Here is a 25658-nt window from a genome sequence, read left to right as displayed (position 1 = left end):
AGGTAGGCTCTAAGAGTAAAAGGGGTGTAGCAGGATGTAAATAAATTCTTCCAGTCCACACAGAACCCTTTAAGTGAATTCACAATTTTTTTTATTCAGTCAACAAGTACTAAGAGCCTGCTATGTGCCAGGCACTGATACCCTGTTCTAAGGTATGCAGTTGCAAGTATATACTACTAGAGATAACTCACAAAGCAGAACCTAAAACATGTTCATAGTTTTATCTAATGAGTATTATCTTCTTCCTAACTATAATAACATACACCAAGTGCTTATGATAATGTTAGGCACAATGTAAGTGTTTTATCCCTTTTACCCCCATTAACTCTTCACAACACTCATATGGATTAGAGATTATTATAATCCTCATTTTACCAGATAAATAAAAGAGCTATGGAAAGAATATTTAACTTGACAAATCCACCCTGTTAGTAACCAAAAAATCTGAAATTCAAACCAAGTCTGTCTGAGTCTAGAATCCATTCCCTAAAGTCTAAACCAATGCTACTCAAAGTCTGGTCGTTCATAGACTGACAGTATAAGCAGCACCTGGGAGTTTGTGAGAAATACAGAACCAACTCATAATTTGGGGAATTGGAGCACAAGCCTTCCGTGTAATTCTTACACATGTTGAAGTTTGATAAGTATTGCTCTAAATTACACTCTACACTGTCAGTCTCCCTAATTCATTGTGTACTAATGATCTCTGTCAGGTCAGATTACTACTCACTTGCAACTAAGAATTTTCAGCCTTCATGATAGGTGTCCTTTGGTTTGGAGTCTGTGTGCAGTCAAAAAACAAATCTGTGCCATATCCTTGAAAGCACAGTGACTAGGCATCCTAATTCTCCTGGGAAAACCCCATTAATTAGCAGTGGTCATGATATAATTAGCAGTAGCCTCTTTCACTCTCAGAAGTGCTGTAGACCACAAGTCATGTAGTAGTTCCAGCTGTATGATAGTACATGCCCCGGCTGCCAGTCTCTCCAACCTCATTCATCCTACCACTTACTCCTGATTTCTATTCTTTAACTACAATAATGGGCTTTTTTCAGTTCCTTAAAAATCTCAGGAAGTTCCCATCGTGGCTCAGCTGAAATAAACCCGACTAGGATCCCTGGCCTCACTCAGTAGGTTAAGGTTCTAGCGTTGCCGTGAGCTGTGGTGCAGGTTGCAGATGAGGCTTGGATCTTACACTGCTGTGGCTGCGGTGAAGGCCAGCAGCAGTAGCTCTGATTCGACCTTTAGCCTGGGAAATTCCATATGCCTCGGGTGCAGCCCTCAAAGCAAAAACAAAAACAAAAACAAAAAAGATCTCAAACTCGTGTAAGGCTTTAATATTTCTCTTCCCATTTCCCAGGGGGATCTTCCTCAAGATCTCAGAATGATTTGCTCTTCTTCAGTGGCACCCTAAGAGTGGGCTGGTGGAGTAGTCCACACAGAATACAGGCAATTTTGAGAATTTGACAATAGTAAAGCCAACTAAAACTCAGTCTATCTTTTATTTATGACTATGCCTTAGCAATTTTTAAAATGTTAGTGATAATATACTGCTCACCCAAAAAACATTTTGGTACTTGTCCTTTAATAAACAACATTATATTCTATAGGCAGGTAATATGGAAAACTCTCAGGTATGTAGGTGGCTCCCAAAAGACACAAATACAAACACTTGGCTTCTTCTCAAGAGTAAATTCCTAATAGTTTCAGAACAGTCATATCTTATTTGGGGTGGTTTGTGTCTCCAACCTCTGTGTTAACTACATATTTTTGAATTTAAACGGTAGATTTGGAATAAATTGTGGTAGTGATTATAAAGATAAAGAAATGGAACTTGACTTACTTCAATTCTGTCATCTTATTTGACTTCTTGGAATTGTGATTTGTAGTTAAGATTTTAAATATATGGAAATGCAAGCGGTTCAGAGTAGCCAAAACAGTCTTCAAAAAGAACAAAGTTGGAAGATGCACACTTCTCAACTTAAAAACTTACTGCAAAGATACAGTAATCAAGATAGTGTGGTACTGGCATAAGGAGAGCCACATTATGTCAGTAGAATACAACTGAGGAGTTCCCGTCGTGGCGCAGTGGTTAACGAATCCGACTAGGAACCATGAGGTTGTGGGTTCGGTCCCTGCCCTTGCTCAGTGGGTTAACGATCCGGCGTTGCCGTGAGCTGTGGTGTAGGTCGCAGACGCGGCTCAGATCCCGCGTTGCTCTGGCTCTGGCGTAGGCCGGTGGCTACAGCTCCGATTCAACCCCTAGCCTGGGAACCTTCATATGCCGCAGGAGCGGCCCAAGAAATAGCAACAACAACAACAACAAAAGACAAAAAAGACAAAAAAAAAAAAGAATATAGCTGAATGTCCAGAAATAAATGCTCACCTTTACAATCAATGAATTTTCAACAAAAGTGCCAAAATAATTCAATGGGAGAAAAGGTCTTTTCGACACATGGTGTTAGGACAACTGGATATCCACATGCAACAGAGTAAAGTTAGACCCTCATTTCACATCAACACAAAATATACCAAAGATCTAAATGCAAGAGCTGAAACCATAAAACTTTTGGGGGGGGGGGAACAGGTGTAAATCCTTGTGATCTTGGATTAGGCTATAGGTTTTTGTTTTTTTTTTTAATTCAGATAATACCAGCAGTACAAACAACAAAAGAAAGGTAAAAATTGGATTTCATCAAAATTAAAAACTTTTGTGCTTCAAAGGACACAGTTAAGAAAACGAAAACAAGGAGTTCCTGTTGTGGCTCAGTGGTTAACAAATCGGACTAGGAACCATGAGGTTGCAGTTTTGATCCCTGGCCTTGCTCAGTGGGTTAAGGATCCGGTGTTGCCGTGAGCTGTGGTATAGGTTGCAGATGTGGGCCGGATCCTGCATTGCTGTGGCTGTGGCGTAGGCTGGCGGCTACAGCTCTGATTAGACCCCTAGCCTGGGAACCCCTATATGCCTCAGGAAGCGGCCCTAGAAAAGGCAAAAAGACCAAAAAAAAAAAAAAAAAGAAAAGAAAGTGAAAACAAAACCCATACCATGTGAGAAAATATTTGCAAATCATAATTCTGATAAAGGACTTATATCTAGAATATGTAAAGAATTCTTGCTGTATAGTACTGGAAACTATATCTAGTCACTAATGATGGAGCATGATGTAGAATAACGTGAGAAAAAGAATATATATATATATATATATATATGACTACTGGGTCACTTTGCTGTGCAGTAGAAAACTGACAGAACACTGCAAACTAACTATAATGGAAAAAATACAAATCATCTTAAAAAGAATTCTTACAACTCAGTAATAAAAAGACAAAGCAATTAAAATGGGCAAAAAAAAACCTGTGAAAAACAGTATAAAGGTTTTTCAACAATAACTAAAAATAGAACTATATGATCCAGCAATTCTACTCCTGGGCACATACTAGAAAAAAAAACAAAAAAACAAAACAGAAACATCAATTCAAAAAGAATGGTGCCCCAATGTCCATAGAGGCATTATTTAAAATTGCCAAGATATGGAAGCAACCTAAGTGTCTATCAACAGATGAAATGGATAAAGAAGATGTATATATACTCAGCCATAAAAAAATGAAATTTTTGCCATTTGCAACAACATGGATGGACTTGGAGGGCATTATGCTAAATGAAGTATGTCAGACAGAGAAAGATAAATACTGCATAATATGACTTATACAAGGAATCTAAAAAATACGACAAACAAATGAATGTAACAAAAAAGAAGCAGACACTGATATGGATAACAAACTAGTGGTTACCATTTTGATGAGGGTGACTATAGGGGTGTGGGAGGTACAAGCTATGGGGTGTAAGATAGGCTCAAGGATGTACAGTACAATATCTTGTAATAACTGAAAGCACAAAGTAACATGGAAAAATTACATTAAAATTTTTTAAAATTAAACTTAAAAAATTTTAACAGGCAAAGAAAACATACAAATAGCCAATAAGAAAATGGAAAGATGTTTAGCATCATTTGCCATCCGGGAAGTACAAATCAAAATCACAGTAAACTACCACTTCACACTCACAAAGATGGAGAGAATCAAAATCTCAGATAATAAACATGTGCTGGCAAAGAGTGTTACAGAAGTCAGATCCCTCACACATCACTGGTGGGAATTTAAAATGATGCAGCCACTTTGGAAAACAGTCTGACGTTCCTCAGTAGATTTAACACAGAGTTGTCATAGAGTTGCACTCCTAGGAATATACCCCCAAATATAAACATATGTTCACATAAAAACTTGCACAGGAATGTTCGTAACATTACTCACATTAGCAAAAGTGTAGAAACAACCCAAATGTCAATCAACTGATGAATAAGTATAGTATATCCATAAAATGGAATATTATTCTGCATTAAAAAGAATGAAGTACTGATAAATGCCACAGCATAGATGATCATTAAAAACATGATGCAAAAAAATGACGCAAAGTGAAAGAAACTGGTCATTAATGAGAACATAGTTATGAGTCCATTTACATAAAAATGCCTAAAACAAATCTATAGACCCAGAAAGTGGATTAGTGCTTCCTAGGATGGGGAAGGTGGGGGTGGAGAGGGACGGTGGTAGGGGGAAAACTAGAGGTGATTCATAGAGTATGGGTTTTTCTTTTGGGGCGATAAAAACGTTCTAAAATTCATTGTGATGATAATTGCACAACTCTATGTGTATACCAAAACCCCATGAATTATACAATTTAAATAGGTGAATTTTATGGCATGTATTTCTTAATAAAGCTTCCCCCACAAAAAAAAATTTTCTGAAACAGCAAAGGGTGCACACTGCATACAATGAAGGTATGTTATTTTCTCCTTTTTAATTAAGAAATTCAATGATGTAATTTTAAAGTACTAACCTATTATTTCCCCCCCTTTTTTGTACAGTCTTTTTAAATTAATTTTGTTATTGGCATGATAATATGTGAAGGTCAATAATTTTTTCTTTGTTTTTTTCTGACCATTATTATCATTCTTTTCACTGCATGAATATTACTAAAAATAATTTTGTCTAGAGGAGGGGAATGGCAAAGAAAATTATTTATCCTGGGTGACAAATATATTAGAAATGCCACTGTTGCTCTGTACTATTATTTAGATTTTTGCTCAAATATCTGCATCTCTTCCCTAACCCCTCTATTTAAAATAGACACTACTCTATGTTCCCAAATGATATCACTTGCCATCCCCTTACTCAGGTTATATTCTTTATAACTCTTATGATTATGTGACATTATATTATTTGCTTATTCCTATCTCCTTCACTAGAATGTTAGTTCATGAAAGCATTGTCTGCTGTGCACAATCCTACATACTCAATCCACAGAAAACATTCAATCAGTTTTGGTGAATAAACAAACACTAAAAATCAAATCTACAGTTTAAATTTCTTCACCTACGTTTTATCTTTGTGCACAGTTTCTGCTTTTTTCACTTTGAGATGAAAACACTGATTCTTACCCATCTCATCAGAGTATTTCCTGTATAGACATCATACTCTGCTACATAATTCAAAGATGTCTGGATAATCAAAATCTCTTTGTCTGAGTTTGAAGTCCAAAAAAAAAGTAGGCATGGCATTTTACACTTCTGAATTATCTTCAACAATGTTTATAAGCTGTAATTCACTCAATTTTGCAATGTCTCTTTCTTAAAGTTACCCCCCCTAAAAAAAAACATAATTTTTTAAGGTTAATCTTAGCTTAGATTATCCAAGAATTCATTACTCCACTCTAGTGATAAAAACCAGCCTCCTTTATTGAACCCAAATATTGCTGGACTTTGTTAAACAGACTTCAAAACACTTAACTTCTGAAATCTTGACAAATTTTTATAGAAACTACTTCTTGGAGCCTAGATTTTTTTTTTCTACTGTTGTTACTTTATCTCCTTTTCAAAATAATAGTTGTGTTTTTAAAACAAAGCAGAACCCTGTTAAAATAAGGCTCAATATTGCAACTGCTTGGGTAGGCCATAGGTCAAATCCTGTCCCTCCCCAAATTCAACAACCACGCATGATGTAAACTTGACCACACTGTTAAGACAATCACCCTTCTTTTAGTTATGTGCTGGGATGTGAAAGTTTTAAATAAAGGATATTACTAAGTGTATAGATATATTAACATAATATTCCTTCTAGAAAAGGCTTCTAAACATAATAAAATATTCTTTGGAATACCATTACGAAAGTCTTCTCAATAATAAATTTGGTGAATTTAGATGTTTGTGTATAAATTCTCAACTACTTAAACAAACTAAGGGCTGCAGTGCAGACTGGTTAAGAGCCTTGAATCTGGAGTCAGAACGCCTGTCTTCGAATCCCCAATCTACCACTTAATAGCTGTGAGAGTGTCCAAGTTATCTTTTCTATTCTTCAGTTTTATAATCTCTAAAATGAAGAAAATATAACACAGCACTCACCACAAGGGGCTTTGATGATTAAGTTAACCGTGTGGCATACTTAGAGCTGTGCTTGTTACATAGGATACCATCGATAAGTGATAGATATTGTTTTTAGGTTGAAAGGAAAAAGCATTTAAAATTAAAGTCTTAGTTACCACCAATAAATCAATTAAAAATTAAAAATACAATTTCACACATTTTTACATAAAATTAGTAGGAACACTTTATTTTAGCTTTAGGCTTTCTGTGTAAAATTGTATTTTATTTGCGCAGCTAAAGTAATGACTTTCTAAAGTGAAAATTTATGCAAAAGACTAAAAGATGCAAGATTATTTTCTTCTACTGTTGCAGTCTAGTAGGAGAAGGATCCATGGCCCTCCTGCTAAGTTTAGACGAGACGCTTTTCTTAAACAGTCACATACTTCTTCATTAAACTGTTTTTAATGGCTCTTTTGATGACTGCCAGTTTCCTCCACAATAAAAGAAGTTTTGACCTGTGAATTCACTTTTTTGACCTGTGAATTCATTAATCTAGTAAAAACTTTGAATACATTAACTGAGCATCGTGGACCAAATAAAGAGCCTATTAGTTGTATTTTCCACCATCCAAATGAAATACAAATGAGTCGACCTCGTCACTAAACTTAAAAGGTTGTCTTCATTGGCAAAGAAGCTAACTATTGTTCTGCTAACTCAAGTCTCTTTCAGAGAATAAGGAAAGTTGAATTATCTGTGACCTGAAAACAACCAATTTTCATTTTCCCCTCTCCTTCTGTGAAGGCCTGTCCATTGACCTAGGACTGTTTTACAGTAGCACGCCCCATAAAATTACTTTAAGAATGTAATGCTCGGATCACTGCCTATAAATTACGACCCAGCGCAGTCTTCATTTTCATAAATAGCTGCTGTTTGTTTTTCTTTCCTCATTCACTCATTATTTTCCTTTCTCACTCATTTAGATACTGAGATGACAGGACAAATGCATTCACTCATCAAGCCACCATCTTTGGTAAATAGACCTCACAGATAATGAACTCATCAACTAGTCACAACAAGTCAGAGAAGAGACAACCACAAGTGAATCTGAAATCTTAGTGCAAATACTCTCCAACCAGGTTTTCTTTTTGTAAAAGCACATCCTTTCTCTTCAAGTGTTTAGCTTTTATAGATGTCAACTGAAAATATTTCAAAATACACACATTCCAAACACAACATCACCATTTTGTGCCTCTCCAGAGAGTGTGCAAAAGAGACATCAAGACTATAGGAAATACAGTTCGTCTCACCAGATCATATTGGAAACGATCCTGACCCTTGTTTTAAGCATTTACATGTGCACTTTCTTTAGAGTTTCAAAAGAGAAAGTGAAATATCAGTTTTAACTTTAAATGTGTCACCAGAGCATTGGGGATTATTTATTATAAAAATAAAAACACAATTGGGAATTATTGATTATTCATAATTACATGTTTAAATGCATACATAATGCATTTTTCCTTTGAAAGTGTATCTTTAAATTCAGATGGCCTTTCATTTTCCTAGTTATTTCCTAAGTACTAACTTAACATTGTTGCTAAAATATCATGATACATACAAGCTCTAATTTTAAATACCCTGATTTGAAAATATTTCTATAGCTATTGCTTTTGTAGGACTTGCTGTTTTTAGGTTGAGGAATAATGCAGTTGACAAAATAAAGATAATTAATAAACCATTTTATGTTTAAAAGCAAATCATTAGCCGGGCAGCTAAAGAGAGTACAAAAACCTTACTTTTAATACTCACAGGTCCTTATTGTGAATATTTGTTCTGTTGCATACTTTTCTGTCAGGCAAAGTCTCCAAGTTGGGAATGGGCCCCTGCCAAGTCTCTGAAAATCGATTGTTCAAAAATCTTAATTATAAGAAAGTAAACAAAGAGCGGGTTGAAGGAGTGCAGAGTTCTAATGAGTTAATGTAACAAAACTTGAGCAAAGTCAACTCTCTTCAAAGCCAGCAGGCTCAGCCCTGACAGTCATCCATCAAACTGAAGGTCTCCTTAATAAATGCCAATTATAGGGCATATATGCACAAACGTGGCTAGCATAAGCCCGGGGATCATTTCCTTCCAAGAAAACTAGTAACCAAGAAAACACCCAGGCAGTACAAGCAACCAGCCCACCGACAGTAAAGTTTGCTCCTGATCGGAATAATAACCAGCATTATTTCTCTCTCTCTTTTTTCAACTTTGGAAAAGTTCAGAACCACACAGAATTTTGTTTGGGGTTATACAAATTCCTTCACAATTTGTATAGAAGTCTAACATAACTTTTTAAAAGCCATGACATGCCCATAATGTATACAGAGTCTCCGACTTCCGCCGTAAGCGAGGCTTTTTCCTAACTTAATCATACTCAAATTTCACCCCTTTTAAAGATCCTGATTCAAAAATGTTCACTCATTCTCCACAGTCCACAAATTTATACCATCTCTTCCTGTGGTATTTTATGTGCATAAATTAAAAAAGAATGGCCTCCAATGAGGATTAAAAGGTTGAAAAAAATCATAGACTTTCTAAATTTAGTTTCATTTTTCTTATTTTAACTCTCAAAATGTGTGTTAACAAAACATATATATTTTCCTACACTCTTACAAAATAATCCATTTATGTTAACCTTATTACCTAGAGGAAATGCTGGATTGACTCAGATGGGAAGTTACATCGTGGGCTTATTAGCATCATATCACAATGCAACCCAGCGTACAGGACAAATAAATATATGAGAATTCTTAAGAAATAATGGAACTATTCTCCCACGGTATATTAGCTTTTACTGGGGAATTCACACCATTACCTGAGTCCCAAATTCTAAAATGTTTCTCTGCTGCTTTTTTCATTATCTCCCTTAGCCAGGCACTGTGTCCCTCTTCAAACAGGTTTCTTAGAGGTGTCTGATGACATCAGAGAGGACAGGGAACTTTGTTAGAGAGACGGCCACAGATCTTTTGTCCAGAGTCATGAGTCCAAATTTTATACCACAGCACTGCTTCTTTAATGGAGATGGATGGATTTTCAAAAAGAAGGACTGTATCCTCTTATGATGACAGAGATAATTAATGGAGTAAATGAAAACGTTCATGTTTGATATTTTTATGCAAATGGATTAGGATAGTCTGCATTAGCCCCAAGTTGATGTCTTATCTAATTGCCCTTTAAAGTGACATCTTCCATTACACATGCAGACCCGTGCTAAATTCATTTATTTCCATCTTGCCTGAAATTATGATGAATGGTCTGAGCTCCATTCAATTATTTAAAATGTGCAAAGAAACAGAAACAATGAAACTGGCAAAGCCCTCTACATTCTTAGGAACAATTTAGGCTAATTAGCATCAACTTCTCCCCCATTCATCATACCCCTTTAGAAATATAAACAAACTGTCAGCTCTAACCTAACAAACAGATCACTGAGCTACTTAACACAAATTATTCTTACATGAAAAGCTCCCTCTCAGGCAATATTCTCCTTTAGGGCATCTGGGAAGCTGAGCTATTAAAATTGAAGACATATGTTCCAGTCAAACTCAACTCCCGGATTGTAATGATCGCTGTTGTGACAGTTTTCAGTCAGCATACTTGCTGCTGGCAACACAGTTCCAAGCTTGAGCGAAACAAAAGTCAAATGGAGTGATGCAAGCAGGGCCCTAGATGCAAAGACACCTCCTTACCCTACTCACCATAATTTAGTTAGTGGGTCTCAACTCATGCTCTCCTGTGGCAGCTGCAAGCTTCATGATGTTTGGTTGGGGGGCATTAGGGAGAAGGTAGCAAATGTGGTCTTTGACAAGACATTGGAATTCATCATGTGTGTTGTTTTTTGTTTGTTTCTTTCTTTCTTCATTACACCCTGTGAAGGAGGCTGAAGCTATAGTCAGTTGAAGCCTGTAAGTCATGACCTATCATTTCAGATAGAGGTTGAAAGAACATAAATGGAAGCGTCCAGGTGGAGAAAAAAAAAAACATAACTTACAGATAGACTGGGTATGTCTCCTCAAGCACACTACTTAGAAACTCTGAACTCTTTCCTTTAACTAATAGGAACAACAAAAAAAAAAATTGTTTATCCCTTTACATACTAGAATTCTGTGCTTAAAACCTTGCAGGATATTAGACAAAGAAATTTTCTTTATTTTTAAATGCAATCACACATACACAGTTGATTCTCATCACTTGCACAGTTATATTCTATAAAGTCACTGTGAGCACAAAATTAGTAGATACCAAACCCACTGCTCCTAGGAGAAATAACAAGGCTAAGTTCCTGAGAGCCACTGGTCATAATGCTTAAATCAACCAATCAGTACCTAACTTTATGTGTGTCTTGGTTTAAAGACACCTTATTTAATAAAAAGAGTTGATGTATTAAGGTTGAACTCACAACCAACAGCACTATAACTCATGCCTGAACAAAGCTGACCTAACAGATGTACTTTCTCATAAGGCACATCATAGCCTTTTCACGTTTAGAAACACTAGACAGCACTTCAACTCTACACTTGGGGGCCATTTAAAAAATTTAAATCACCAACGAAAGGCATGAAAATGTGAAGAACGTGGTACTAAATAGACTTCGAAAGGGACACATGGTTACAGTATGAGAGCTGAAATGAGAAGGCAGAGTATCCTTTTTTTCGACCTCAGCTAAGAACGTGGGCTTCAGATGACTCAAATTTTTCACCACGCTGCACACGTCTGCAAATGACCGTGAAGTACCGTGAGTACTGATTTCACAAATACTAACCCTGCAAATAATGAGAATCAACTGTGTATACACTCATGCATTTTTTTTTCCTCCCCTCAGATTTCTCAGTGAAGGTCTCTGAGTTTTTCTTCTCAGTAAGCAAGGGTCACAGCCTCAGAGTCAAGCAAAGCCTTCATGTGCTAACTGATAAAGGAGGTGGCCATAGACTCCCTAAGAACAATGTAAGCTACAAAGCCCTTCCGGTATGTTTCTGTCCTTTAGCATCTTAGGAACATGAATGTTGATGGCACCTATAACTACTACAGTAATAGAGTCAACCCACACTAAGCCCACCCTACACAGCACCGGGTTCTGTGTCTCTACCTTACTGTAGCACATGAATTATTGTTATTTATTATAGCAGACAGCTGTTGTTATTAGCATTCACTTCCCTCCTCCCCTCACCTATCTAGGTCTCAGATTTCTCACGCATGCTGTTTAAGTGGGGTTGCCGCTAGGACTAGGCTACTGGCCTTTAAGCCAATGAATGCACCCATCCCTTTGGCTCAAGTGACTCCTTTAGCAACAAGTAAATGATTCAGTCTGGGCTAATGACACACAAGGAGATATTTGCTAAGTTTATCTGGAAAAAGGGTTCTCTATGTGAGAGCTAGGGTGGGAACCATCCTCAGAATGAAGCAAGCGCTATGCAAAGCAGAGTGAAGAAATGTCAAGAATCTGGGTCTTTGGTAATAGTGTTGTGCTCCTGGAAAAAGTCTCACATTTATCCAACTTTATTTTTTAAATTTCTAAATTCAATAACTAATAATAATACTAACAAATATCCTTCATCGCTTAAGGCAGCTTAGGTGAGATTCTGTATAGTACACAAGAGAAACCTGAAAAATCTACATGCTACTTTTTATTCCCCTGCTACTAAAACACACACACATATAAAATTACCTGATTATCTATTGCTTATATTTTATATACTTTTTACTTCTTGGCATCATGACTGATAGTAGCAACCACTGATAAATATATAGAAAAAGTAAAATGGAGAATGCCTTCTGCGGATAAACCATGTTAACCTCACAACGGTTAACCAAAATGACGGCTATCACATTGTTGCTCACTGTGAGAACAAAGTTCTTGTTATGATTGTCTTAAACATAAAGGGATTCATTTTACATTATACACATCTGCATGATAAGACAACCTACATCTTACTATGACTGATCAAGAACATTTTTTACCTTATCGAATAAAATTACAAAGAAAACATGATCATATATCTTGCCTACCCTCTAAGAGGATAATTTTGGACTACATTTTCTTCAGTATCCCTAACTCCAGTTTCTGTGGGTTGGGATAAAAAGAACAGGGCTGAATGTTACCCAAGCTTCATTCACAAATGTAAAGAAATATGACAACTTCTTAAAGTTCCTGTTCAACCTTTTCTTTCTCTATGGGTGGTTTTAATAGCCATGGTTATTTGTAGATGCAAAACTGTGTCTATAATAAATTGCAACTGCAACTGACTAACCTCAGAACGACTGACAAGTGACTAATTACTCCCACAGGTGGCCAACTGCTTTGGCAATTAGCCCATTGTGGGCAAAATTCATTGCACGTAAGAAAGAGGCTTCCTTTTCAAAATATCTTCAGATATTTGGAGGATGAACGGAGGGGAGAGGACTTAAAGGGGAAAAAAGTGGGGGAAGGGATAAAGGAATAAAGGATAAATGAAAAAATTAACAGCTTCCTCAACAACAACAACAAAAATTTAATCCGAATTTTCTCCCACCCCACTCCACCCCCAACCGAGATAACCTCAGTAATAATCATAAAGAAAATCAGGAGTTCCCAACGTGGCACAGCGGAAACAATCTAACAATCTGACTAGGAACCATGAGGTTTCAGGTTCGATCCCTGACCTCACTCAGTGGGTTAGGGATCCGGCATCTCCGTGAGCTGTGGTGTAGGTCATAGATGCGGCTCGGATCTGATGTTGTTGTGGCTGTGGTATAGGCCAGTGGCTACAAGCTCTGATTAGACCCTAGCCTGGGAACCTCCACATGCCACAGGTGTGGCCCTAAAAAGCAAAAAAAGAAAATCAGGTCATGGAAAATGAAAAAAAGGGGGGGTGTATGGGTGGCTGGGTCACTTTGTTGTACAGTGGAAACTGAAGGAACACTGTAAATCAAGTATACTTTAATAAAAATTAAAAAAGAAAATCAGGTCATCTCGGTAAACATTTAAAAGATTCTAAAGTCATCTGCCATGAACAAATATTTCCTCTTTAGTTCACTATATATCTCAGAAATGTTTGAGCGATAATCTAGTCATTTTGGAGACTGTATAAAGCCCATTCTTCATAGTATATAGCAAATAGCATAAAATATTTGTGTACATTTTGTTCAGTTATTACACTACTTCATTAGCTTCCTAGTAAAATGTCTCTAAGCTCTAGACAGCATTCCTACATCACAGCAATGTAATCAAGAGTGGAATTTAGATTTTAAAGATTTCTTTCCTAACAGAAATTAATTGAGAACTAGGTGTTTAAAATGCTCACACTAGAGTTCCTATTGTGGCTCAGCAGGTTAAGGACCCAAAGTTGTTTCTGTGAGAATGTGGGTTCGATTTCTGATGGTCAGTGTGTTAAGGATCCTATGTTACCACAAGCTACAAATGTAGCTCAGATTTGGTGTTGTCATGACTGTGCTAGGCTGAAGCTGCAGCTCTGACTCAACCCCTGGCCTGAGAATTTCCATGTGCAGTAGGAGTGGCCATAAAAAATACATAAATAATTTTTTTTTAAATGTTCATACTACCCAAAGCATCTACAGATTCAATTCAATCCCTATCAAACTTTCAACAGCATTTTGTAAACAAATAAAGAAAGAAAGAAAAAGAAAAAAGAAAAATCAATCCTAAAAGTCACATGGGACCACAAAAGAACCTGAGTAGCCAAAGCAATCCTAAGCAAATCTTCTGCCAGATTTTGAAGTATACTACAAAGTTACAGAAATCAAAACAGTATAGTACCAGCATAAAAATAGATACATACATCAAAGGAACTGGAACAGAGAGCCTAGAAATAAATCTACTTACAGTCACCTGATTTTTGATAAAGGTGCCAAGAATACACAAAAAGGAAAGGAGAGTCTCTTCAATAAATGGCTCTGAGAAACTGGATATCCACATGCAGAAGAATGAAAGGGATCTTACATCATACCATGTACAAAACCAATTCAAAAATGGATCCTGCCGTGTAGCACTGGGAACTATGTCTGGTCACTTATGATGGAGCGTGATAATGTGAGAAAAAAGAATGTATACATGTATGTGTGGGTCACCATACTTTACAACAGAAAATTGACAGAACACTGTAAACCAGCTATAAGAGAAAAAAAATAAAAATCATTATATAAAAAAATAGATTAAAGACTTAAATGTAAGATCTGAAACTACAAAACCACTAGAAGAAAATATAAGGGAAAAGCTTCTTGACATTGGTCTTGGCCATGATTTTTTGAATATGAACCCCAAAGCACAGGCAACAAAAACAAAAATAGAAAATGAGACTGCATCAAATTAAAAACCTTTTGCACAGCAAAGGAAACAACCAACATAGTGAAAGGACAACCTACAGAATGGGGGAAAATATCTGCAAACCATCTGATAAGGATTTAATATCCAAAATATATAAGGAACTCAAGAACTCAATAGCAAGAAAACAAATAACTCAATTTTAAAATGGGCAAAGGGGGTAGTTCCTGTCATGGAGCAGGGGTTAATAATGAATCTGACTAGGAACCATGAGGTTTTGAGTTCATTCCTAGCCTCTCTCAGTGGGTTAAGGATCCAGCATTGCTGAGAGCTGTGGTATAGGTCGCAGACAGGCTCAGATCTGATGTTGCTGTGGCTGTGGTGCAGGCTGGTAGCTACAGCTCTGATTCGACCCCTACCCTGGGAACCTCTACATGCTGCAGATGTGGCCCTAAAATGACCAAAAAAAGACAAATATATATATATATATAATGGGCAAAGGGCCTGAACAGACATTTCTCAAAAGAAGAGATACAGGTATATGTAAAGATGCTCAACATCACCAATCATCAGAGAAGTACAAATCAAAACCACAGGGATGTATCACCTCACACTTGTTAGGGTTTTTTTGTTTGTTTGTTTTGTCTTTTTAGGGCTGCACCCACAGCATATGGAGATTCCCAGGCTAAGGGTCGAATCTGAACTGTAGTCGCTGGCCTACGTCACAGCCACAGCAACACCAGATCCGAGCCGTGTCTGAGACCTACACCACAGTTCATGGCAACGCCGGATCCTTAATTCACTGAGCAAGGCCAGGGATCGAACCTGCGTCCTCATGGATACTAGTCATATTCATTAATTGCTGAGCCACGATGGGAACTCCATAAAACCTGTTAGAATGGCTACTATCAAAACCCTCAAAAGACAGTATTGGGTGAAGTTGTAAAGAACAGTGAATGCTTGTACACTGTTGGTGGGGATGTTAAATGATGCTGCCATGGAAAACAGTATGATGGTTCCTCAAAAAATTAAAAATAGAACTACCATATATGATACAGCCATCCCACTGATGGATATATATAACCAAAGGAAATTAAATCAGTATCTTGAAGAGATATATGCAATTCTATGTCCACTGCAGCACTATTTAAATAGCCAAGAAAAGGAAACAACCTAAGCATTCCTTAGGCTGCTTAGGATGAATGGATAAAGAAGATGTGATCCTACTGCACAGCACAGGGAAATGTGTGTGACTGGGTCACTTTCTCTTACAACAGAACTTGATGAAACATTGTAAATCGACTATACTTTAATAATAAAAAAAGAAGAAAAAAATCACATTAAAAAAAGAAAACGTGGTGTATATATACATATATATATACGCATATATATACACACAATGGAAAATTATTCACCCCTAAAAAAAAGAGGAAATCTTGTCATTTGTAACAACATGGATGAACCTAGAGGACATACAAAGTGAAATTAGCCAAATACAGAAAGAAAAATACTGCATGTTCTCACAGATGGAATCTAAAAAAATCCAGCTCTTAGAAGCAGAGTAGAATGGTGGTTTCTAAGGACTGCAAGGTGAGGGAAGTGGGGAAATGTTTAGAAGGTACAAAGCTTCAAATACACAAGATGAACAAGTTTTAGAGATCTAATGTACAGTAATGGTAACTATTGTTAACAATATTGTATTGCATACTTGAAATTTACTGAGAGAGTAGATCTCAGCTGTTCTCACATACACACAAAAAGTAACTATGTAAGGTAATGGATGTGTTCATTAGCTTCATTGTGGTAACTGTTCACATATATCAAAACATTACATCGTACATCTTAAATACAGACAATTTTTCTTTGTCATTTATATCTCAATACAACTGGAAGAAAAAAAAAGACATTTTTTTTTCTAAAGATATAAGTAGTCACCCTACGATCCATCTCTCAGTTCACTGGAGGCAGGTCCTGGAGATGTCAAGACTAGTGGCACTATAACAATCAAACCCAAACAGACACTTTACAAATAAGGCTTGGAAAAAGTTCATTACCTCCATTACCAACCAGCTAAGATGGTCCCTATCAGTATGGGAAAGATGAAAATCTTTGACAGTGCCCTGTCTACTGAAAACTGGGAGAAATAAGCACTGTACTGAGGACAGAATATACTGCACTGAAAACAAAAACTACAGGGAAATGGTAGTGTCTATCAGAGTGTAAAACCCAAATTTGATTGACCCATAAATTCTCTTTTAGGGAATTACTCTACAGATAAACCAGTTTGTACACAAACATACATACTTACTCAAACATTCACACATACACACGGATACACACAATCACACATAAACATTCATAAACAGATACATATACACACGCATGCATCTAGATGAATATACTACATTATAGGGTGCTTATTGCAGCATGGTTGGTAATAGCAAAAAAGAAAAGGTGCAAACAAGTTAAATGTCATCAATGGTGACTGGGTGAGTAAACTACAGTACATAAATACAATGAAATAGAATACTACTATCCAGTTTTCTAAAAAATGAAATAGCCCTACATATGGGAATACAAAATATATGTCCCAGATAGCAAGCAAGCTCTGCAAGAAGAGAAATTTTGCCTGTTTTGATCTCTGTTATATTATCAAGGTTTAGAACAGTGTTTGGCACATATGTACTCAATAAATATTGTTGAATTGAAATAACTATGTTATTCAGTAAAAACATATTGAAGAGAAGGCATGAATAAAAAAGATATCTATGAACAACACCTTAATTGGCATCACAAATGAGGCTCATATGAACAAGTTTGCCTCTGGTTGTGATACCCTAGAAGAAAACAATATCACTTATGTAGTATTCCACCCAAGAATGTATAGCCAGTAGCTATTCATGCAGAAACAACAAACTCACAATAAGAAACATTCTATTAAATTTTATAAAAATGTCAATGTTATAAATGAAAAAGAACAGCTGAAGAATTATTCCAGATTAACAGAGACTAATGAGATGTAACAATCAGTGCAAAGCATGATCCTAACTAGATCTGATACTGACAGAGAAAAAAATACTATAATGTATATTGTTGGATCAGTCTTAGAGAAGTAATGTATTAATGTCAATTTTATTGAAGTTGATGACTGTATTGTGCTTATGAATATCCTAAGTCTTGGTAAATACACACTGAAATATTTAGAAGTTGCTATAGAATGAATGACCATGTCCCCCTAAAATTCATGTGTTGAATCCTGATGCTTCATATGATAGTATTTAGAGGCAGGGACTTTGGGAGATGATTAGGTTATGATGATGGGATTAGTGCCATTACAAGAGATCAGAGAGTTCCTCATTCTTTCCACTGTGTGAGGACAGAGCAAGAAGACAAACAGCCATCTATGACCCAGGAGGCAGGCCCCCATCAGACACTAAATCAGCAGATGGCCTTGATCTTGGGCTTCTTGGCTCCAAACTGTGAGAAATAAATTATTGTTATTTATAAGCCACCCAGTCTATGGTATTCTGTATGGCAGCTCAATGGACTAAGACAGAAATTAAAGGGCCACAGTGGATTTGATTTGCATTTCTCTAATAATGAGAATATCTTAATAATGCTGAATTAAGATATAATGCTTAATAATGCTGAATATCTTTTCATGGTTTTTTTTTTTTTTTTTTTGGCCATCTGTATGTCTTCTTTGGAGAACTGTCTGTTTAGATCTTCTGCCCATTTTTTTGATGGGGTTGTTTATTTTTTTGGTATGGAACTGCAGAAGTTGTTTATAAATTTTGGAGATTAATCCCTTGTCAGTCGATTTCTTTGCAAAGATTTTCTCCCATTCTGTGGGTTGTCTTTTCATTTTTTTTTAGGGTTTCCTTTGCTGTGCAGAAACTTTTAAGTTTACTTAAGTCCCATTTTTTTTTTTTTTTGTTATTATTGTCAATACTCTAAGAGGCGGATCTGAGAAGATGTTGCGTCGCTTACGTCGGAGAGTGTTTGGCCTATGTTTTCCTCTAAGAGTTTGATAGTGTCTGGTCTTATATCTAGGTCTTTAATCCATTTTGAGCTTATTTTTGTGTATGGTGTTAAAAAGTGTTGTAATTTCATTCTTTTCCATGTGGCTGTCCAGTTTTTCCAGCACCACTTATTGAACAAGCTGTATTTCTCCATTGTATATCCTTGCCTCCTTTGTCATGGATTAGTTGGCTGTAGGGGCATGGGTTTAATTCTGGGCTTTCTATCCTATTCCACTGGTCAATATGTCTGTCTTTGTGCCAGTAACATATGGTTTTGATGACTGTAGCACTGTAGTATAGTCTGAAGTCAAGGAGCCTGATTCCTCCCACTCCATTTTTCTTTCTTAGGATGGCTTTGGCTGTTCTGGGTCTTTTGTGCTTCCAAACAAACTTTAAAATATGTTGCTCGAGTTCCGTGAAAAATGTCCTTAGTAATTTGATAGGGATTGCACTGAATCTGTAGATTGCCTTGGGTAAAATAGTCATTTTGATAATATTGATTCTTCCAATCCAAGAGCATGGTAGTTCTTTCCACCTGTTTGTGTCATCTTTGATTTATTTCATCAGTGTCTTATAGTTTTCATAGTACAGATCTTTCGTCTCTTTGGGTAGGTTTATTCCTAAGTATTTTATTCTTTTTGATGCAATGGTAAACAGGATTGCTTCCCTAATTTCTTTTTTTTTTATTGTTATTTCCTCAATATGATTTTTTTTAATACTGTACAGCATGGTGACCCAGTTACACATATATGTATACATTCTTTTTTCTCACATTATCAGGCTCCATCATGAGTGACTAGACATAGTTCCCAGGGCTACATAGCAGGATCTCATTGCTAATCCATTCCAAAGGCAATAGTTTGCATCTATTAACCCCAAGCTCCCAATCCACCCCACTCCCTCTCCCGCCCTCTTGGCAACCACAAGTCTATTCTCCAAGTCCATGATTTTATTTTCTGTGGAAAGGTTCATTTGTGTTGTATATTAGATTACAGATATAAGTGATATCATATGGTATTTGTCTTGTTTCCCTAATTTCTCTTTCTGATCTTTTGTTGTTAGTATAAAGAAATGTAGTTGATTTCTATGTATTAATTTTGTATCCTGAGACTTTGCCAGATTCATTGATGAGCTCTAACAGTTTTCTGATAGTGTCTTTAGGATTCTCTAGGTATAGTATCATGTCATCTGCAAATAGGGATAGTTTTACTTCTTACTTTCCAATTTGGATTCCTTTTATCTCTTTTACTTCTCTGATTGCTGTGGATAGGACTTCTGAAACAATGTCAAAGAGTAGCGGTGAGAGTGGACATCCTTGTCTTGTTCCTGATCTCGGCAGGAATTCTTTCAGCTTTTCACTCTTGAGAATGATGTTAGCTCTGGATTGTCTATAAACAACAAGTGTTAGAGAGGGTGTAGAGAAAAAGGAACCCTATTACACTGTTGGTGGGAATGTAAATTGCTACAACCACTGTGGAAAACAGTATGGAGATGCCCCAGAAAACTGAAAACAGAATTACCATTTGATCCAGCAATCCCACTCCTGGGCATCTATCCAGAGAAAACCATGGCTCAAAAAGACACGTGTATTCCAATGTTCATTGCAGCACTTTATACAATAGCCAAGACATGGAAACAACCTAAATGTCCATCAACAGAGGAGTGAGTAAAGAAGATGTGGTACATATATACACAATACTCAGCCATTAAAAGGAAAGAAATAAAGGCATTTGCAGCAACATGGATGGACCTAGAAACTATCATGCTAAGTGAAGTCAATCAGACAATAAGATACCAACATCAAATGCTATCACTTACATGTGGAATCTAAAAAAGGACACAATGAACTTCTTTGCAGAACAGATACTGACTCACAGACTTTGAAAAACTTATGGTTTCCAAATGAGACAGATTGGGGAGGGGTGGAGGTATGTGCTGAGGGTTTGGAATGTAAATACTATAAAATTTGGTTGTGATGATTGTTGTATACCTACAAATGTAATCAAATTCACAAAGTAATTTTTAAAAAAGAAATTAAAGGGCCACAGTGTTAACAATTTTCAACTGATTCAGATAAAAAAATATCAATTGATGGATGGATGGATAGATGGACAGACAAATAGGTAGCTATAGAGAATAAATGATAAAACAACTGGGACAAAATGTCAACAGCATTGAATCTGGAGAAAAGTTTCTTTCTATAATTCTTGTAACTTTTTTGCAAGTTCAAGATTTTCTTCTTTTTTTAAAAGACATACACACATAATTTCTGAAAGTAAATTCCAAAAAAAAAAAAAAAAAGTGTTTACCTCTAGGAAAGGGAAATAGAGGACTTTTGCAGGAGTGGGACTGTTGAGAAGAAGACTCCGCATTCACTTAATATCCTTCTACACTGTCGTAATTTAACATGAACATATGCCACCTTTGTCTTAAGGATGCCTATTTAATTTAAAGCAGCAGTATAGAAAGTATATGACCTCTGAAGCCAGGTAGATCTTGGCTGAAATCCCCTCAGTGTCCACTTTCCTCAGGACATGGCCTTGATCAAGTCATGTGCTTTTCTTGAGTGTGAAATTCCTTAGAAACCTGGCTTCTTGTTCCAGCCCTGTCATGAACTCACTGGGGAATACTCACCTACTTGGGCCTCAAGTAGGTCATTTCACCTACTTGGGCCTCAAGTCTCTCATCTATAAAATGAGAGAACACAACCGGATTTCTTTTCAAATCATTTTTGCTGTAAAGGTGGTTTGGTTTTCTAGGATATTACAGTTAAACCTCACTTTTTCAAAGCTCTCTATACTCTTCTCTGCTGTTAGCAAACCTATATATTAGTACTTGCTTTCGCCAAATGAAAGAAATTCAAAGATTTTTGCTTTTAGAAAAAAAGGAGAAGGCAGTTCCTGTTGCGGCTCAGCAGGTTATTAACCTGACTAGTATCCATGAGGATGCTGGTTCAATCCCTGACCTCACTCGGTGGGTTAAGGATTCAGCATTGCCATGAGCTGTGGCGTAGGCCAAAGATGAGGCTCAGATCCTGCGTTGCTGTAGCTGTGGCATAGGCCGGCAGCTACAGCTCTGATTTGACCCCTAGCCTGGGAACTTCCATGTGACTCAGGAATGGGCCTGAAAAGCAAAAATAATAAGTAAAAAGAAAAACAGTGTTTGTTTGTTTTGCTGGGAGCAGTTACAGAAACAGTGCCCCTAGTGGCAAGAGTAGCACCGCCAAGCTCCTTCCAAAGGAACTATACTCAGCACCTCACCAAGATGCCATAGCTTTGCTGTGTCTGTTGTGTCTGTTAGCATCTGTGCCTTATGTCAATTTATTCTACGCATTCATTAGCAAGATGTGTTCTAAGGTAACTGCTTCTTTCATCTACAAAAGGTTTCATAAGTATGCTCTTTTTTGGGAAATTTGGGGAATTCGCTATCTCCTTTAATAGGATGAGTTCTGAATTTTACCATTCACATGAAGAAAAGATTATCTACCATTTTCTGGCCTGATGGCTATTATCTATACTCCAAATATAACTTAAAATGTTTTTCAAATCTTTGGAGTTGAGGCCACATGATTTGGAATCATTTGGATGTCACCAAAGTTGGGGCTGAGGGTATGATGCCCTTCCTTGCTCCCTCTCCTGACTTCCCCAGGGAGCATTTCTCAGCCTTTGCTCTGTGAGTCCATCTAAAACCCTCCTGGGGCAAACATCAGAGAGCTCCAACCCAGGAGGGCCCTGTTCTCAGGTCTCTTTCCCATTAACGTTTAAAACCATGCATTGCTGAAAGAAAATTTAATCCATATGCCTCTGAGTAATTTACACTTAGCACATCAAAATATTCAGCTGTAACAGTCATTGGTGTCCCAAGAATCCTCTTGAGTCTTTTTAAGGCCTTTTATTCTTAGTGGTCTCAGTTTAGCAGTCATAAATGGAATCTGAACTCCAAAAGGACAGTGCTTTATCCTTATTATTCCTTACTTATTTGGTAGAACTTGCTGGGCTTCTTCTTCCTCCCCTTCAGTAAGAAAGTCTTTGTTCTAAGATGCTTTTTACATTTTCTTTTTTTAGTTACATATTCAGGGTGTTAATAATTACTATTTGCTGGACAGGCTCTATACTAGGAAATTTTCTATATCTTCTTTGACCTTCACATTGAGTTAAGCATATTTTCCTATATTTTCCAGATTCAGAATCCAAAGCTAAGAGAGATTAAATAATTTTCATAAAACCATATAGCTGATAAGAACTTAGATGTGACTAACTCCAAACACCACATTACACTCCTTCTTAATTAAATCAAAAACAAACAAGTCGTGGTGCTCCAGCTTCCATAGCTGGAGGCTCTGCTCACAGCCCCTCTCACCCCATCTCACTGGCAATCTTTATTCCTCCCAGTTCAAATGTCACTTTCTCCCTGAAGATCTGACTCTTACTTGCTGTCTGATACATCCTGCTTTATCATACCACACTATAATCTCATCATATTTTTCATGTCCATTTTCCTTCTAGACTATGAGCTTCCTGAGCTCAGGATTATGTCTTCCTCATCTTCATTTTTCCCAAGGCCCCACCCAGAGTAGATACTTACCAGATTTTTGTCAAATTGAATACATTTCTTCCTTGAGACTGAGGTGGAAATGTCATTCACTGATTCATTATTCATTCTAGGGACTGGAGATATGGTAAGTCCAAATAAGCAAATCACCTCCTCTGCCCGATACTACTCAGATTGAGAGTCTATTTCTCACTCCCCACTGACTGTACCAATACATTCCCTTTGGAGCACAGATCAGTAGAGAAAAGCTATACATTGGAGACAGTATAAATCAATGGTCAAGTGAATGGACTCTGGAGTCAGCACATCTGACTGTGGGCAATTTATTTAACCTCAGTTTCCACACGAATACAATAAGGAAAATAACCTACCAGATTGGGTAGCTGCAAAACACAGTATATATTGTAGATATTATATGTAAACTTAGAATAGTACCTAGAGTTTAGTAAATATTAGCTATTACTATTACTCTCTGTCACTTAACCCATTTTTCCTCTTTCACTAGACAACTTAATTAGCCATTATAAACTAAGAAAGCAAGTAAAATGACCTAACATGATTCTTTCACAAAGGAGCCTTATGAAAGGCCTTTATGGGGATTGCAAAGTACTGTATTAATCTCATCTAAAAATGTCTACACCAGGGAGATCCCTTTGTAGCTCAGAGGGTTAAGGAAATGATGTAGTCTCCATGAGGATGCAGGTCTGGCCTCTGGCCTCACTCAGTGAGTTAAGCATCTGGTGTTGCCAAAAGTTATAGCACAGGTTGCAGATGCGGCTCATATCTGGTGTTGCCATGGCTGTGGCACAGGCCTGAAGCTGCAGCTTCAATTTGATCCAAGCCTAGGAACTTCCATATGCTGCAGGTGCAGCCATAAAAAATTTTTTTGGTTTCAAATGATGCAGCTGACAAGGGCTTAATCCCTAAAACATAAACAACTTATACAACTCAACAGCAAAAAAAAAAAAAAAAAAACTAATTGAAAAATGGGCAGCAGCTCGGATCCCGCATTGCTGTGGCTCTGGCGTAGGCCAGGGAACCTCCAGATGCCACGGAAGCAGCCCTAGAAAAGGCAAAAAAAAAATGGAGTTCCCGTTGTGGCACAGTGGTTAACGAATCTGACTAGGAACCATGAGGTTGCAGGTTCGATCCCTGGCCTCCCTCAGTGGGTTAAGGATCCGGCATTGCCGTGAGCTGTGGTGTAGGTTGCAGACGTGGCTCGGATCCTGCATTGCTGTGGCTGTGGCATAGGCCAGCGACTACAGCTCCGATTAGACCCCTAACCTGGGAAGCTCCATATGCCACGGGAGCGGCCCCAGAAAAGGCAAAAAAAAAAGGAGGGGGGGAGTTCTCATCGTGGCACAGTGGTTAATGAATCTGACTGGGAACCATGAGATTCCAGGATCCATCCCTGGCCTTGCTCAGTGGGTTAAGGATCCGGCATTGCTGTGAGCTGTGGTGTAGGTTGCAGATGAGGCTCAGGTCTGGCATTGCTGTCGCTCTGGTGTAGGTCGGTGGCTACAGCTCTGATTAGACCCCTAGCCTGGGAACTTCCATATGCTGTGGGGAGTGGCCCCAGAAAAGGAAAAAAAAAAAAAGAAAAAGGAAGAAAGAAAAATGGGCAGATGACCTAAATAGACATTTCTCCAAAAAAGATATACACATGGCCAACAAGCACATGAAAAAATGCTCAACATCACTAATTATTAGAGAAATGCAAATCAAAACTATGATGATGTACTGCCTCACACTGGTCAGAATGTCAGAATCATTAACAAGTCAACAATGCTGGAGAGGGTGTGGAGAAAAGGGAACCCTCCTTCACTGTTGGTAGGAACGTAAATTGGTACAACCACTATGGAAAACAGTATGAAGGTACCTTGGAAAACTAAAAAGAGAACTACCATATGACCCAGCAATCCCACTCTTGGGCATATATCCAGACAAAACTATAATTCAAAAAGAGACATGCACCTCTATGTTCACTGAAGCACTATTCACAATAGCCAAGACATGGAAGCAAGCTAAATACCCACTGACAGATGATGGATTAAGAGGATGTAGTATATATACACAATGGAATAGGACTCAACCATAAAAAAGAACAAAATAATGCCATTTGCAGCAACATAGATGGAACTAGAGACTCTTCATACTAAGTGAAGTCAGTCAGAAAGAGAAAGACAAGTATATGACATCACTTACATCTGGAATCTAATATATGGCACAGATGAACCTACCTATAGAAAATAAACCAGAACACTGTAAACCACCTATAATGGAAAAAATAAAAAGTCCTGCTGAATAGCATTGAGAACTTTGTCTAGACACTCATGTTGCAACAGAAGAAAGGGTGGGGGAAAAATGTAA

General features: G+C 37.3%; 1 protein-coding gene across 7 annotated transcripts in view; it reads right to left on the bottom strand.

Moving 5' to 3' along the window:
* Positions 1-25658, bottom strand: part of SLC25A21 (solute carrier family 25 member 21) — a 518509-nt gene that overhangs the window by 427403 nt on the left and 65448 nt on the right. The window contains exons 1-2 of one of the 7 annotated variants that reach the window (XM_021099144.1): positions 9274-13063; positions 8226-8310 (exon numbers count right to left, since the gene is read on the bottom strand). The exons of the other annotated variants lie outside the window; for them this stretch is intronic. The gene's annotated coding sequence lies outside the window, so the exon portion shown is untranslated. Of the gene's footprint in view, positions 1-8225; positions 8311-9273; positions 13064-25658 lie in introns of those variants that run through there. 7 annotated transcript variants of the gene reach the window in all.

The sequence above is a fragment of the Sus scrofa genome, chromosome 7 (genome assembly GCF_000003025.6).
Source record: "Sus scrofa isolate TJ Tabasco breed Duroc chromosome 7, Sscrofa11.1, whole genome shotgun sequence".
Lineage (NCBI taxonomy): Eukaryota > Metazoa > Chordata > Mammalia > Artiodactyla > Suidae > Sus > Sus scrofa.
Note: the sequence above shows the minus strand (reverse complement) of the source record. Positions and strands in the feature narration are given on the sequence as shown.